Source organism: Chiloscyllium plagiosum, unplaced genomic scaffold (genome assembly GCF_037043375.1).
Source record: "Chiloscyllium plagiosum isolate Xiang-an unplaced genomic scaffold, Cpla_swu_hap1 HiC_scaffold_6, whole genome shotgun sequence".
In the NCBI taxonomy this organism is placed as follows: Eukaryota; Metazoa; Chordata; class Chondrichthyes; order Orectolobiformes; family Hemiscylliidae; genus Chiloscyllium; species Chiloscyllium plagiosum.
The window spans coordinates 13692241-13705014 of NW_028270144.1; the positions used below are offsets into that span (position 1 = coordinate 13692241).

General features: G+C 56.4%; 1 long non-coding RNA gene across 3 annotated transcripts in view; it reads left to right on the plus strand.

Annotated features, from left to right (window-relative positions):
* Positions 1-335: 335 nt before the first annotated feature.
* The window catches only part of LOC122550452 (uncharacterized), a 112015-nt gene continuing 99576 nt past the window's right edge, over positions 336-12774 (plus strand). For all 3 annotated transcript variants that reach the window (XR_015757384.1, XR_015757383.1, XR_015757385.1), the window contains exon 1: positions 336-693. This is a non-coding gene — a long non-coding RNA (uncharacterized LOC122550452). The remainder of the gene's footprint in view (positions 694-12774) is intronic.

The following is a 12774-nucleotide window of genomic DNA, read 5'->3' on the forward strand; positions in this document are numbered from 1 at the left end:
CAATATTGCCCAGCAGATAATCGAGGAAATTTACGAGCCAGAGACAGAGGCACATTTATGCTGAGAAATACTGTATCATTATTGAGTTGTTGGAAACATTAGCTCAGTCCAAATTTGACACTGGCAAGTCCAGCTATTTACCCTGGGGCCAATGCTGGTGGCAGAATGGTAGAGTTGTTTGTTCGTCGAGTATCAATGTCCGTTGACCCCATTTTCACCAAGAAATGTTATCAAAAAGGTTACGTGACGACAAATGTTGCAATTAATATATAACCTATTTCCTGATTTCCTTTAATAATTAGTCCTTTATTAAGTGTAACTGCTTCATAATATGAAGATTAGAGCAGTCTTCTTTTTGAAATGGGCAATGACTGTTGAAGTATATCTTTTGGATTAAGAGCAAGCTTTAAAATTGAAGCCACTTCAATAGGAAATGCAGAATGGCATTTAATGGTATTATTTAAATGATGACAGATTGGGAAAGTGTGATGCACAGAGGGACCTGGATGTTCTTATGCATTGGTCACCATAAGTAAGCATGAAGGCGAAGCAAGCAGTTAGAAGGCAAATGGTTTGTTGGTCTTATTGCAAGAAGGTTAGAGAACATCAGCAAGGAACTCTTGCTTCAGCTGCACAGTGCCTTGCTGAGACCACATCTGGTATATCCCGGCCAGTTTTGGTCTTCTGGAGCTGGTAAGATTGTGACAGAGAAGATTGTTGGATCCTCCCATTCTTTTTTGTTTCTTTTCTCCCTATCTCCACCCTCCTCTCATCCTCAGACACACAGCCCTGGCCTCTGAAGCGGGATCATTGGTCAGCGGAGATTCCAGCGGCCAGAGCGGGGACACCAGCATCCAGTGTCCCAGGGTAATGCGTGGTAGCAGTGTCCCGGTGAGGAGCATGGCAGCAGCGTCCCGGTGCGGGGCGTGACAGAAGTGTCCCAGTGCAGGGCGTGGTAGCAGCGTCCCAGTACAGAGCGTGACAGAAGTGTCCCGGTGCAGGGCGTGGCAGCAGCGTTCCAGTGCGGGGCGTGACAGAAGTGTCCCGGTGCGGGGCGTGACAGAAGTGTCCCAGTGCAGGGCGTGGTAGCAGCGTCCCAGTACAGAGCGTGACAGAAGTGTCCCGGTGCAGGGCGTGGCAGCAGCGTTCCAGTGCGGGGCGTGACAGAAGTGTCCCGGTGTGGGGCGTGGCAGCAGCGTCCCGGTGCAGGGCGTGGCAGCAGCGTCCCGGTGCAGGGCGTGGCAGAAGTGTCCCGGTGCTGGGCGTGGCACCAGTGTCCCGGTGCAGGGCGTGGCAGCAGTGTCCCGGTGCAGGGCGTGCGGGAGCAGTGTCCCAGTGCAGGGCGTGGGGGAGCAGTGTCCCAGTGTGGGGCGTGGGGGAGCAGTGTCCCAGTGTGGGGCGTGGGGGAGCAGTGTCCCAGTGTGGGGCGTGGCAGCAGCGTCCCGGTGCAGGGCGTGGCAGCAGCGTCCCGGTGCAGGGCGTGGCAGCAGCGTCCCGGTGCAGGGCGTGGCAGCAGCGTCCCGGTGCGGGGCGTGGAAGCTGCGTCCTGGTGCAGGGCGTGGCAGCAGCGTCCCGGTGTAGGACGTGGAAGCTGCGTCCCGGTGCAGGGCGTGGCAGCAGTGTCCCGGTGCAGGACGTGGAAGCTGCGTCCTGGTGCAGGGCGTGGCAGCAGTGTCCCGGTGCGGGGCGTGGAAGCTGCGTCCTGGTGCAGGGCGCGGCAGCAGCGTCCCAGTGCGGGGCGTGACAGAAGTGTCCCGGTGCAGGGCGTGGCAGCAGCATCCCAGTGCAGGGCGTGGCAGCAGCGTCCCGGTGCAGGACATGGCAGCAGTGTCCCGGTGCAGGGCGTGGCAGCAGTGTCCCGGTGCGGGGTGTGCGATAGCAGTGTCTCAGTGCGGGGTGTGCGATAGCAGTGTCCCAGTACGGGGTGTGCGATAGCAGTGTCCCAGTGCAGGGTGTGCGATAGCAGTGTCTCAGTGCGGGGTGTGCAATAGCAGTGTCCCAGTGTGGGGTGTGCGATAGCAGTGTCCCAGTGCAGGGTGTGCGATAGCAGTGTCCCAGTGCGGGGTGTGCGATAGCAGTGTCTCAGTGCGGGGTGTGCGATAACAGTGTCTCAGTGCGGGGTGTGCGATAGCAGTGTCCCAGTGCAGAGTGTGGGATAGCAGTGTCCCAGTGCGGGGTGTGCGATAGCAGTGTCTCAGTGCGGGGTGTGCGATAGCAGTGTCCCAGTGCGGGGTGTGCGATAACAGTGTCCCAGTGCGGGGTGTGTGATAGCAGTGTCTCAGTGTGGGGTGTGTGATAGCAGTGTCTCAGTGCGGGGTGTGCGATAGCAGTGTCTCAGTGCGGGGTGTGCGATAGCAGTGTCCCGGTGCGGGGTGTGTGATAGCAGTGTCTCAGTGCGGGATGTGCGATAACAGTGTCTCAGTGCGGGATGTGTGATAGCAGTGTCTCAGTGCGGGGTGTGCGATAGCAGTGTCTCAGTGCGGGATGTGCGATAACAGTGTCTCAGTGCGGGATGTGTGATAGCAGTGTCTCAGTGTGGGGTGTGCGATAGCAGTGTCTCAGTGCGGGGTGTGCGATAGCAGTGTCTCAGTGCGGGATGTGTGATAGCAGTGTCCCAGTGCGGGGTGTGCGATCGCAGTGTCCCGGTACGGGGTGTGCGATCGCAGTGTCCCAGTGCGGGGTGTGCGATAGCAGTGTCCCAGTGTGGGGTGTGCGATAACAGTGTCCCAGTGCGGGGTGTGCGATAGCAGTGTCCCAATGTGGAGTGTGCGATAGCAGTGTCCCAGTGCGGGGTGTGCGATAGCAGTGTCCCGGTAAGGGGTGTGCGATCGCAGTGTCCCAGTGCGGGGTGTGCGATAGCAGTGTCTCAGTGCGGGGTGTGCGATAGCAGTGTCTCAGTGCGGGATGTGTGATAGCAGTGTCTCAGTGCGGGGTGTGCGATAGCAGTGTCTCAGTGCGGGATGTGTGATAGCAGTGTCTCAGTGCGGGGTGTGCGATAGCAGTGTCTCAGTGCGGGGTGTGCGATAGCAGTGTCTCAGTGCGGGATGTGTGATAGCAGTGACCCAGTGCGGGGTGTGCGATAACAGTGTCTCAGTGCGGGATGTGTGATAGCAGTGTCTCAGTGCAGGGTGTGCGATAGCAGTGTCCTGGTGCGGGGTGTGCGATAGCAGTGTCCCAGTGCGGGGTGTGCAATAGCAGTGTCCCAGTGCGGGGTGTGCAATAGCAGTATCCCAGTGCGGGGCGTGGCAGCAGTGTCCCAGTGCGGGGTGTGCAATAGCAGTGTCCCGGTGCGGAGTGTGCAATAGCAGTGTTCCAGTGCGGGGTGTGCGATAGCAGTGTCACAGTGCGGGGCGTGGCAGCAGTGTCCCGGTGCGGGGTGTGCGATAGCAATGTCCCGGTGCGGAGTGTGCGATAGCAGTGTCCCAGTGCGGGGCGTGGCAGCAGTGTCCCGATGCGGGGTGTGGGATAGCAGTGTCCCAGTGTGGGGTGTGCGATAGCAGTGTCCCAGTGTGGGGTGTGCGATAGCAGTGTCCCAGTGCGGGGTGTGCGATAGCAGTGTCCCGGTACGGGGTGTGCGATAACAGTGTCCCAGTGTGGGGTGTGCGATAGCAGTGTCTCAGTGCGGGATGTGTGATAGCAGTGTCCCAGTGCGGGGTGTGCGATCGCAGTGTCCCGGTACGGGGTGTGCGATCGCAGTGTCCCAGTGCGGGGTGTGCGATAGCAGTGTCCCAGTGTGGGGTGTGCGATAACAGTGTCCCAGTGCGGGGTGTGCGATAGCAGTGTCCCAATGTGGAGTGTGCGATAGCAGTGTCCCAGTGCGGGGTGTGCGATAGCAGTGTCCCGGTAAGGGGTGTGCGATCGCAGTGTCCCAGTGCGGGGTGTGCGATAGCAGTGTCCCAGTGTGGGGTGTGCGATCGCAGTGTCCCAGTGCAGGGTGTGCGATAGCAGTGTCCCAGTGCGGGGTGTGCGATAGCAGTGTCCCAGTGCGGGGCGTGGCAGCAGTGTCCCAGTGCGGGGTGTGCGATAGCAGTGTCCCGGTGCGGGGTGTGCAATAGCAGTGTCCCAGTGCGAGGTGTGCGATAGCAGTGTCCCAGTGCGGGGTGTGCGATAGCAGTGTCCCAGTGCGGGGCGTGGCAGCAGTGTCCCAGTGTGGGGTGTGCAATAGCAGTGTCCCAGTGCGAGGTGTGCGATAGCAGTGTCCCAGTGCGGGGTGTGCGATAGCAGTGTCCCAGTGCGGACTGTGCGATAGCAGTGTCCCAGTGTGGGGTGTGCGAAAGCAGTGTCCCAGTGCGGGGTGTGCGAAAGCAGTGTCCCAGTGCGGGGTGTGCGATAGCAGTGTCCCAGTGCGGAGTGTGCGATAGCAGTGTCCCAGTGCGGGGTGTGCGATAGCAGTGTCCCAGTGCGGAGTGTGCGATAGCAGTGTCCCAGTGCGGGGTGTGCGATAACAGTGTCCCAGTGCGGAGTGTGCGATAGCAGTGTCCCAGTGCGGGGTGTGCGATAGCAGTGTCCCAGTGCGGGGTGTGCGATAGCAGTGTCCCAGTGCGGAGTGTGCGATAGCAGTGTCCCAGTGCGGAGTGTGCGATAGCAGTGTCTCAGTGCGGGGTGTGCGATAGCAGTGTCCCAGTGCGGGGCGTGGCAGCAGTGTCCCGGTACGGGGTGTGCAATAGCAGTGTCCCAGTGCTTGGTGTGCGATAACAGTGTCCCGGTGCGGGGCGTGCGATAGCAGTGTCCCAGTGCGGGGTGTGCGATAGCAGTGTCCCAGTGCGGGGTGTGCGATAGCAGTGTCCCAGTGCGGAGTGTGCGATAACAGTGTCCCAGTGCGGGGTGTGCGATAGCAGTGTCCCAGTGCGGGGTGTGCGATAGCAGTGTCCCGGTGCGGAGTGTGCAATAGCAGTGTCCCAGTGCGGGGTGTGCGATAGCAGTGTCCCAGTGCGGGGTGTGCGATAGCAGTGTCCCAGTGCGGGGCGTGGCAGCAGTGTCCCACTGCGGGGTGTGCGATAGCAGTGTCCCAGTGAGGAGTGTGCAATAGCAGTGTCCCAGTGCGGAATGTGGGATAGCAGTGTCCCAGTGCGGGGTGTGCGATAGCAGTGTCCCAGTGCGGGGTGTGCGGTAGCAGTGTCTCAGTGCGGGGTGTGCGATAGCAGTGTCTCAGTGCGGGGTGTGCGATAGCAGTGTCCCGGTGCGGGGTGTGCAATAGCAGTGTCCCAGTGCGGAGTGTGGGATAGCAGTGTCCCAGTGCGGGGTGTGGGATAGCAGTGTCCCAGTGCGGGGTGTGCGATAGCAGTGTCCCAGTGCGGGGTGTGCGCCAGCAGTGTCCCAGTGCGGAGTGTGCGACAGCAGTGTCCCAGTGCGGGGTGTGCGATAGCAGTGTCCCAGTGCGGGGTGTGCGATAGCAGTGTCCCAGTGCGGGGTGTGCGATAGCAGTGTCCCAGTGCGGAGTGTGCGACAGCAGTGTCCCAGTGCGGGGTGTGCGATAGCAGTGTCCCAGTGCGGGGTGTGCGATAACAGTGTCCCGGTGCGGGGCGTGGCAGCAGTGTCCCGGTACGGGGTGTGCGATAGCAGTGTCACAGTGCGGGGCGTGGCAGCAGTGTCCCAGTGCGGTGTGTGCGATAGCAGTGGTTCAGTGCGGGGCGTGGCAGCAGTGTCCCAGTGCGGGGTGTGCGATAGCAGTGTCCCAGTGCGGGGTGTGCGATAGCAGTGTCCCGGTGCGGAGTGTGCGATAGCAGTGTCCCAGTGCGGGGTGTGCGATAGCAGTGTCCCAGTGCGGAGTGTGCGATAGCAGTGTCCCAGTGCGGGGTGTGCGATAGCAGTGTCCCAGTGCGGGGTGTGCGATAGCAGTGTCCCAGTGCGGGGTGTGCGATAGCAGTGTCCCAGTGCGGAGTGTGCGACAGCAGTGTCCCAGTGCGGAGTGTGCGATAGCAGTGTCCCAGTGTGGGGTGTGCGATAGCAGTGTCCCAGTGTGGGGTGTGCGATAGCAGTGTCCCAGTGCGGGGTGTGCGATAGCAGTGTCCCAGTGCGGAGTGTGCGATAGCAGTGTCCCAGTGTGGGGTGTGCGATAGCAGTGTCCCAGTGCGGAGTGTGCGATAGCAGTGTCCCAGTGCGGGGTGTGCGATAGCAGTGTCCCAGTGCGGGGTGTGCGATAGCAGTGTCCCAGTGCGGGGTGTGCGATAGCAGTGTCCCAGTGCGGAGTGTGCGACAGCAGTGTCCCAGTGCGGAGTGTGCGATAGCAGTGTCCCAGTGCGGAGTGTGCGATAGCAGTGGTTCAGTGCGGGACGTGGCAGCAGTGTTCCAGTGCGGGGTGTGCGATAGCAGTGTCCCAGTGCGGAGTGTGCGATAGCAGTGTCCCGGTGCGGGGTGTGCGATAGCAGTGTTCCAGTGCGGGGTGTGCGATAGCAGTGTCCCAGTGCGGAGTGTGCAACAGCAGTGTCCCAGTGCGGGGTGTGCGATAGCAATGTTCCAGTGCGGGGTGAGCGATAGCAGTGTCCCAGTGCGGGGCGTGGCAGCAGTGTCCCGGTACGGGGTGTGCAATAGCAGTGTCCCGGTGCGGGGCATGGCAGCAGCATCCCGGTGCGGGGCGTGGCAGCAGCGTCCCAGTGCGGGGTGTGCGATAGCAGTGTCCCAGTGCGGAGTGTGCGATAGCAGTGTCCCAGTGCGGGGCATGACCGCATTGTTCCGGTGCGTGGTGTGCGATAGCAGTGTCCCAGTGTGGGGCGTGGCAGCAGTGTCCCAGTGCGGGGTGTGTGATAGCAGTGTCCCAGTGCGGAGTGTGCGATAGCAGTGTCCCAGTGCGGGGTGTGCGATAGCAGTGTCCCAGTGCGGGGTGTGCGATAGCAGTGTCCCAGTGCGGGGTGTGCGATAGCAGTGTCCCAGTGCGGGGTGTGGGATAGCAGTGTCCCAGTGCGGGGTGTGCGATAGCAATGTTCCAGTGCGGGGTGTGCGATAGCAGTGTCCCAGTGCGGGGTGTGCGATAGCAGTGTCCCAGTGCGGGGTGTGCGATAGCAGTGTCCCAGTGCGGGGTGTGCGATAGCAGTGTCCCAGTGCGGAGTGTGCGATAGCAGTGTCCCAGTGCGGAGTGTGCAACAGCAGTGTCCCAGTGCGGGGTGTGCGATAACAGTGTCCCAGTGCGGAGTGTGCGATAGCAGTGTCCCAGTGCGGGGTGTGCGATAGCAGTGTCCCAGTGCGGAGTGTGCGACAGCAGTGTCCCGGTGCGGGGTGTGCGATAGCAGTGTCCCAGTGCGGGGCGTGGCAGCAGTGTCCCAGTGCGGGGTGTGCGATAGCAGTGGTTCAGTGCGGGGCGTGGCAGCAGTGTTCCAGTGCGGGGTGTGCGATAGCAGTGGTTCAGTGCGGGGCGTGGCAGCAGTGTTCCAGTGCGGGGCGTGGCAGCAGTGTCCCAGTGCGGGGTGTGCGATAGCAGTGTCCCAGTGCGGAGTGTGCGGTAGCAGTGTCCCAGTGCGGGGTGTGCGATAGCAGTGTCCCAGTGTGGGGTGTGCGATAGCAGTGTCCCAGTGCAGAGTGTGCGATAGCAGTGTCCCAGTGCGGGGTGTGCGATAGCAGTGTCCCAGTGCGGAGTGTGCGATAGCAGTGTCCCAGTGCGGGGTGTGCGATAGCAGTGTCCCAAAAAGAGAGTGTGCGATAGCAGTGTCCCAGTGCGGGGTGTGCGATAGCAGTGTCCCAGTGCAGAGTGTGCGATAGCAGTGTCCCAGTGCGGAGTGTGCAACAGCAGTGTCCCAGTGCGGGGTGTGCGATAGCAATGTTCCAGTGCGGGGTGAGCGATAGCAGTGTCCCAGTGCGGGGCGTGGCAGCAGTGTCCCGGTACGGGGTGTGCAATAGCAGTGTCCCGGTGCGGGGCATGGCAGCAGCATCCCGGTGCGGGGCGTGGCAGCAGCGTCCCAGTGCGGGGTGTGCGATAGCAGTGTCCCAGTGCGGAGTGTGCGATAGCAGTGTCCCAGTGCGGGGCATGACCGCATTGTTCCGGTGCGTGGTGTGCGATAGCAGTGTCCCAGTGTGGGGCGTGGCAGCAGTGTCCCAGTGCGGGGTGTGCGATAGCAGTGTCCCAGTGCGGAGTGTGCGATAGCAGTGTCCCAGTGCGGGGTGTGCGATAGCAGTGTCCCAGTGCGGGGTGTGCGATAGCAGTGTCCCAGTGCGGGGTGTGCGATAGCAGTGTCCCAGTGCGGGGTGTGCGATAGCAATGTTCCAGTGCGGGATGTGCGATAGCAGTGTCCCAGTGCGGGGTGTGCGATAGCAGTGTCCCAGTGCGGAGTGTGCGATAGCAGTGTCCCAGTGCGGGGTGTGCGATAGCAGTGTCCCAGTGCGGAGTGTGCGATAGCAGTGTCCCAGTGCGGAGTGTGCAACAGCAGTGTCCCAGTGCGGGGTGTGCGATAGCAGTGTCCCGGTGCGGGGTGTGCGATAGCAGTGTCCCAGTGCGGGGTGTGCGATAGCAGTGTCCCAGTGCGGGGTGTGCGATAGCAGTGTCCCAGTGCGGAGTGTGCAACAGCAGTGTCCCAATGTGGGGTGTGCGATAGCAGTGTCCCAGTGTGGGGTGTGGCAGCAGTGTCCCAGTGCGGGGTGTGCGATAGCAGTGTCCCAGTGCGGAGTGTGCGATAGCAGTGTCCCAGTGCGGGGTGTGCGATAGCAGTGTCCCAGTGCGGAGTGTGCGATAGCAGTGTCCCAGTGCGGAGTGTGCGATAGCAGTGTCCCAGTGCGGAGTGTGCAACAGCAGTGTCCCAGTGTGGGGTGTGCGATAGCAGTGTCCCAGTGCGGTGTGTGGCAGCAGTGTCCCAGTGCGGGGTGTGGCAGCAGTGTCCCAGTGCGGGGTGTGGCAGCAGTGTCCCAGTGCGGGGTGTGCGATAGCAGTGTCCCAGTGCGGGGTGTGCGATAGCAGTGTCCCAGTGCGCGGTGTGGCCGCAGTGTTCCGGTGCGGGGTGTGCGATCGCAGTGTCCCAGTGTGGGGTGTGCGATAGCAGTGTCCCAGTGTGGGGCGTGGCAGCAGTGTCCCAGTGTGGGGTGTGCGATAGCAGTGTCCCAGTGCGGGGCGTGGCAGCAGTGGTTCAGTGCGGGGCGTGGCAGCAGTGTCCCAGTGCGGAGTGTGCGATAGCAGTGTCCCGGTGCGGGGCGTGGCAGCAGTGGTTCAGTGCGGGGCGTGGCAGCAGTTTCCCAGTGCGGAGTGTATGATAGCAGTGTCTCAGTGCGGGGTGTGCGATAGCAGTGTCCCAGTGCGGGGTGTGCGATAGCAGTGTTCCAGTGCGGGGTGTGCGATAGCAGTGTCCCAGTACGGGGTGTGCGAAAGCAGTGTCCCAGTGTGGGGTGTGCGATAGCAGTGTCCCAGTGCGGGGTGTGCGATAGCAGTGTCCCGGTGTGGGGTGTGCAATAGCAGTGTCCCAGTACGGAGTGTGCGATAGCAATGTCCCAGTGCGGAGTGTGCGATAGCAGTGTCCCAGTGTGGGGTGTGCGATAGCAGTGTCTCAGTGCAGGGTGTGCGATAGCAGTGTCCCAGTGCGGAGTGTGCGATAGCAATGTCCCAGTGCGGAGTGTGCGATAGCAATGTCCCAGTGCGGAGTGTATGATAGCAGTGTCCCAGTGTGGGGTGTGCGATCGCAGTGTCCCAGTGTGGGGTGTGCGATCGCAGTGTCTCAGTGCAGGGTGTGCGATAGCAGTGTCCCAGTGCGGGGTGTGTGCGTTCCAGCCCAGCACAGAGAATTGTGGGAGCCAGCAGTCAGACCACATGGAGGCCCCCTGTGCTGGTCTGCTGCAGAGAGCTTTGGGAGGATCTTGTGACATTTGTCTTTTAACTCTGCTTCTTTTGTTTTCTGACCTATGGCCATACAGTGTATCGTGGTAGTGTAACATTTTCTTCATTTTTCTATTTTGTTACAAAGGATTGTGTCTCGGTACTCTGGACCTCAGGTGGCATTGTAAGTGGTGATTTATAAACTTCACAATGTATGCATTTCAGTACATGTGACAATAAAGCTAATTCAATTCCATTCCCTCCCTAACAAAAGAAATCCTTGCCATACTGGGGGGAGCAGCAAATGTTCACTGGCCCAGTTCCTGGGTTTGCTGTTGTTGTATGATGAGAGATTGTATGTTGACTGGATTAGGACTCACTGGGATTTAACAGAATTGAGAGAGGGTCTCATTGAAGCATTGATATTTCTGACAGGGCTGGGCAAACTGAGGGCAGGGAGCATACCGTGTCCAGAGGCAAAGGGTTTTGGGTTCAGAATGCATATTTTGATCAAGATGAGGAAATATTTCTTTTCTCTGAGGATGGTGAGCTGGTGGAATTCTTTACCACAAATGGTTGTGGAGGCCAGCTCACTGCAGATACCCAGAAAGAAATACATTTCTGAAGCTGTCAAGGATAGTATGGGGATAGCAGCCACATAGCGCTGCAATTGAGGATAAATGTGATCATGTTGAATGGGTGAAAGTGAGAACTACAGATGCTGGAGATTAGAGTCAAGAGTGTGGTGCTGGAAAAGCACAGCAGGTCAGGCAGCATCCGAGGAGCAGGAGAATCAACGTTTCAGGCAAAAGCCCTTCATCAAGAATCCGTCGATGTTTTGGGCAAAAGCCCTTTATCAGGAATGTTGAATGGTGGAGGAGCAGGGGGGGGTTTGATGGGCTGAATGGCCTTCTCTTGCTTCTATTTTCCATCATAGAAAAAAACTTCTTCAATGACAGGAGCCAGAGTTCATCTGAGATATATTTGGTTTTTCACAATAGTTGATAAATATTCATGTTGAAAAGAATATTATTTACTTGCCTTGAGTCAATATAACATCTATAGGGCTTTTCTTTTGATGTTTTTTAAATACCTGTTTCATGATTTAAAGCTCCAGAGAATCCCAAATGTTGCATTATTTAAACTTTACATTTTACCTGAAGCAGTAAAGAACATTAGTTTCCTTCGGTGCTTGATTCAAGACCTAATATCTTGGTTGCATTATAATTGAATCAATATCATGTAAGGTTATTTATAAGGAAGTGCTTGAGGGGATTAAATGAAGTCAAAGTGAGGACTAATGTATCTCTCAAACTGTGTCGCTCTGAAAGGTGCTTTTCTTGAAGATAGTGGCTGTTTGCTTTAGTTGGCAGCAGTGTTTCCTCTGAATCAGCATTCAAGATTCACTTCCTGACCAGAACTCACATTCCAATGCAACAGAAGACTTTTGAATGAACTGTGAAACCAAGGCTGTGTCTGCTATGAAGCCATATGACCTTTGTTGCACTGGTGGTCACCCAATTGCAGTGTTCTGAATGTCATGTGGCCCTGAAGTTTAACATTTCTAGCTCAGTCCATTGGCCCACTGAAGGCTTCACATCTCCCAACCAGTCTCCAATCACTCCATCAAGAAAGTGACCATTGTATTCTTCAGCAAGGTCTGAAAATGGATACAACACTGAATTAACATGGATAGCCAGACCATGAGAGCAGCGGTGAGGAGATGGGTCAAAGGAAGGAAGCAGCAAATGCAACCATTAAGAATGGGATGCTGAAGGCAAGAAACAGTTAGTGGGAGATAAGAAATGGCAAACTAGCAATAAGTAGGAAGTGTCAGTAACTTAATAAGAGTTCATAAAAATGTTTTTGGGCCCATTAGGTAAACATATTGTAGGCAACAAATGCATTTTCAATGCACAATTCAGGGGTCAGGAATGTAATACACTCTGCTGTGCCTTGTTATTGAAAAGTGATCTTAATTTGGCACATTTTCATCTAACACACAGTTTTTTAAGGGGATGTCAGGAGCGTTAAATGAGCCATAGCTGCACTTTACTCTTATTTATTTGGTTATCTATTAACCAGCAAATGTTTTACAGCACACTGCTCAAGATTTTGTAACTGTTATCTTCATATATGTCTAAAAAAATGCAACCAATGGATTTAAACTAATTTTAAATGTGCCAACTGCGAGCACAGTGAATGCAGAAAAATATTAGCTGCACTGTTTGCGCCCAGCAAGCCATACAACATGGAGTCAAACTGTTTCCCCCAATGAGAGCTTTCTCATTTATAATATTTCTACTTTATTAAAGACAACGTGAGAAGGAAGAGATATAGTTTAGTTTCAACTGAAAATGTTTGTGTAGGCATAGGTGCTGAAGAGTCTGGAATCCTGTTATTTAATAGCTTGATAAGCTTGACTTGAATTGCTGAAGGTTAACAGTTCAGTGCATTATATTAAAAAAAGGGGAAAAGAAATGGGGTATTGCCTAGAGACAGGGGTCTAGTCATAGAGAGAGTCAAAACAATTCAGAAAATAGTCTACATGCAAGTCTAAGCAAGAGAGAGGAAGCTAAAGTCCTCAGCTCTCTAATGAGCAGAAAACTCCTGAAATTGGTTCTTGGAATGATAAGTTTGCTCTGAAGTTGATAGTGAATTTAGTTTGAAGTTTTTTAGATGTCTTGGGGAGGGATACAGCTCGAGGAATCGGATCAAGTGAATATGCAGAAATTTGCAAGAAAGGTGTTAGTTCTAGCTGTGCCAGTCTGAATGCAAAGTCTGAGAGGAAAAATAGTGGTGACTCATCAATGACATTTGTGCAATTCTGAGAATAAGCTGGGATAAAAGGAAGAGTGTGAAGGCAAATGTTTTTCTGGTGTTTGATTTTAAAGTTTTTACAACCTTGCTATCTGGTGTGATACAGTTCATGCTTTTCCTTTTATTCAGTAACTGTTTGAGATTTTGCATCAAAAGTACACTGTCAGTGTTTTGTATATTCAGTGTCCGACCTCCACAGTTTAGAAGAAACAAAATTAAGATCTAAC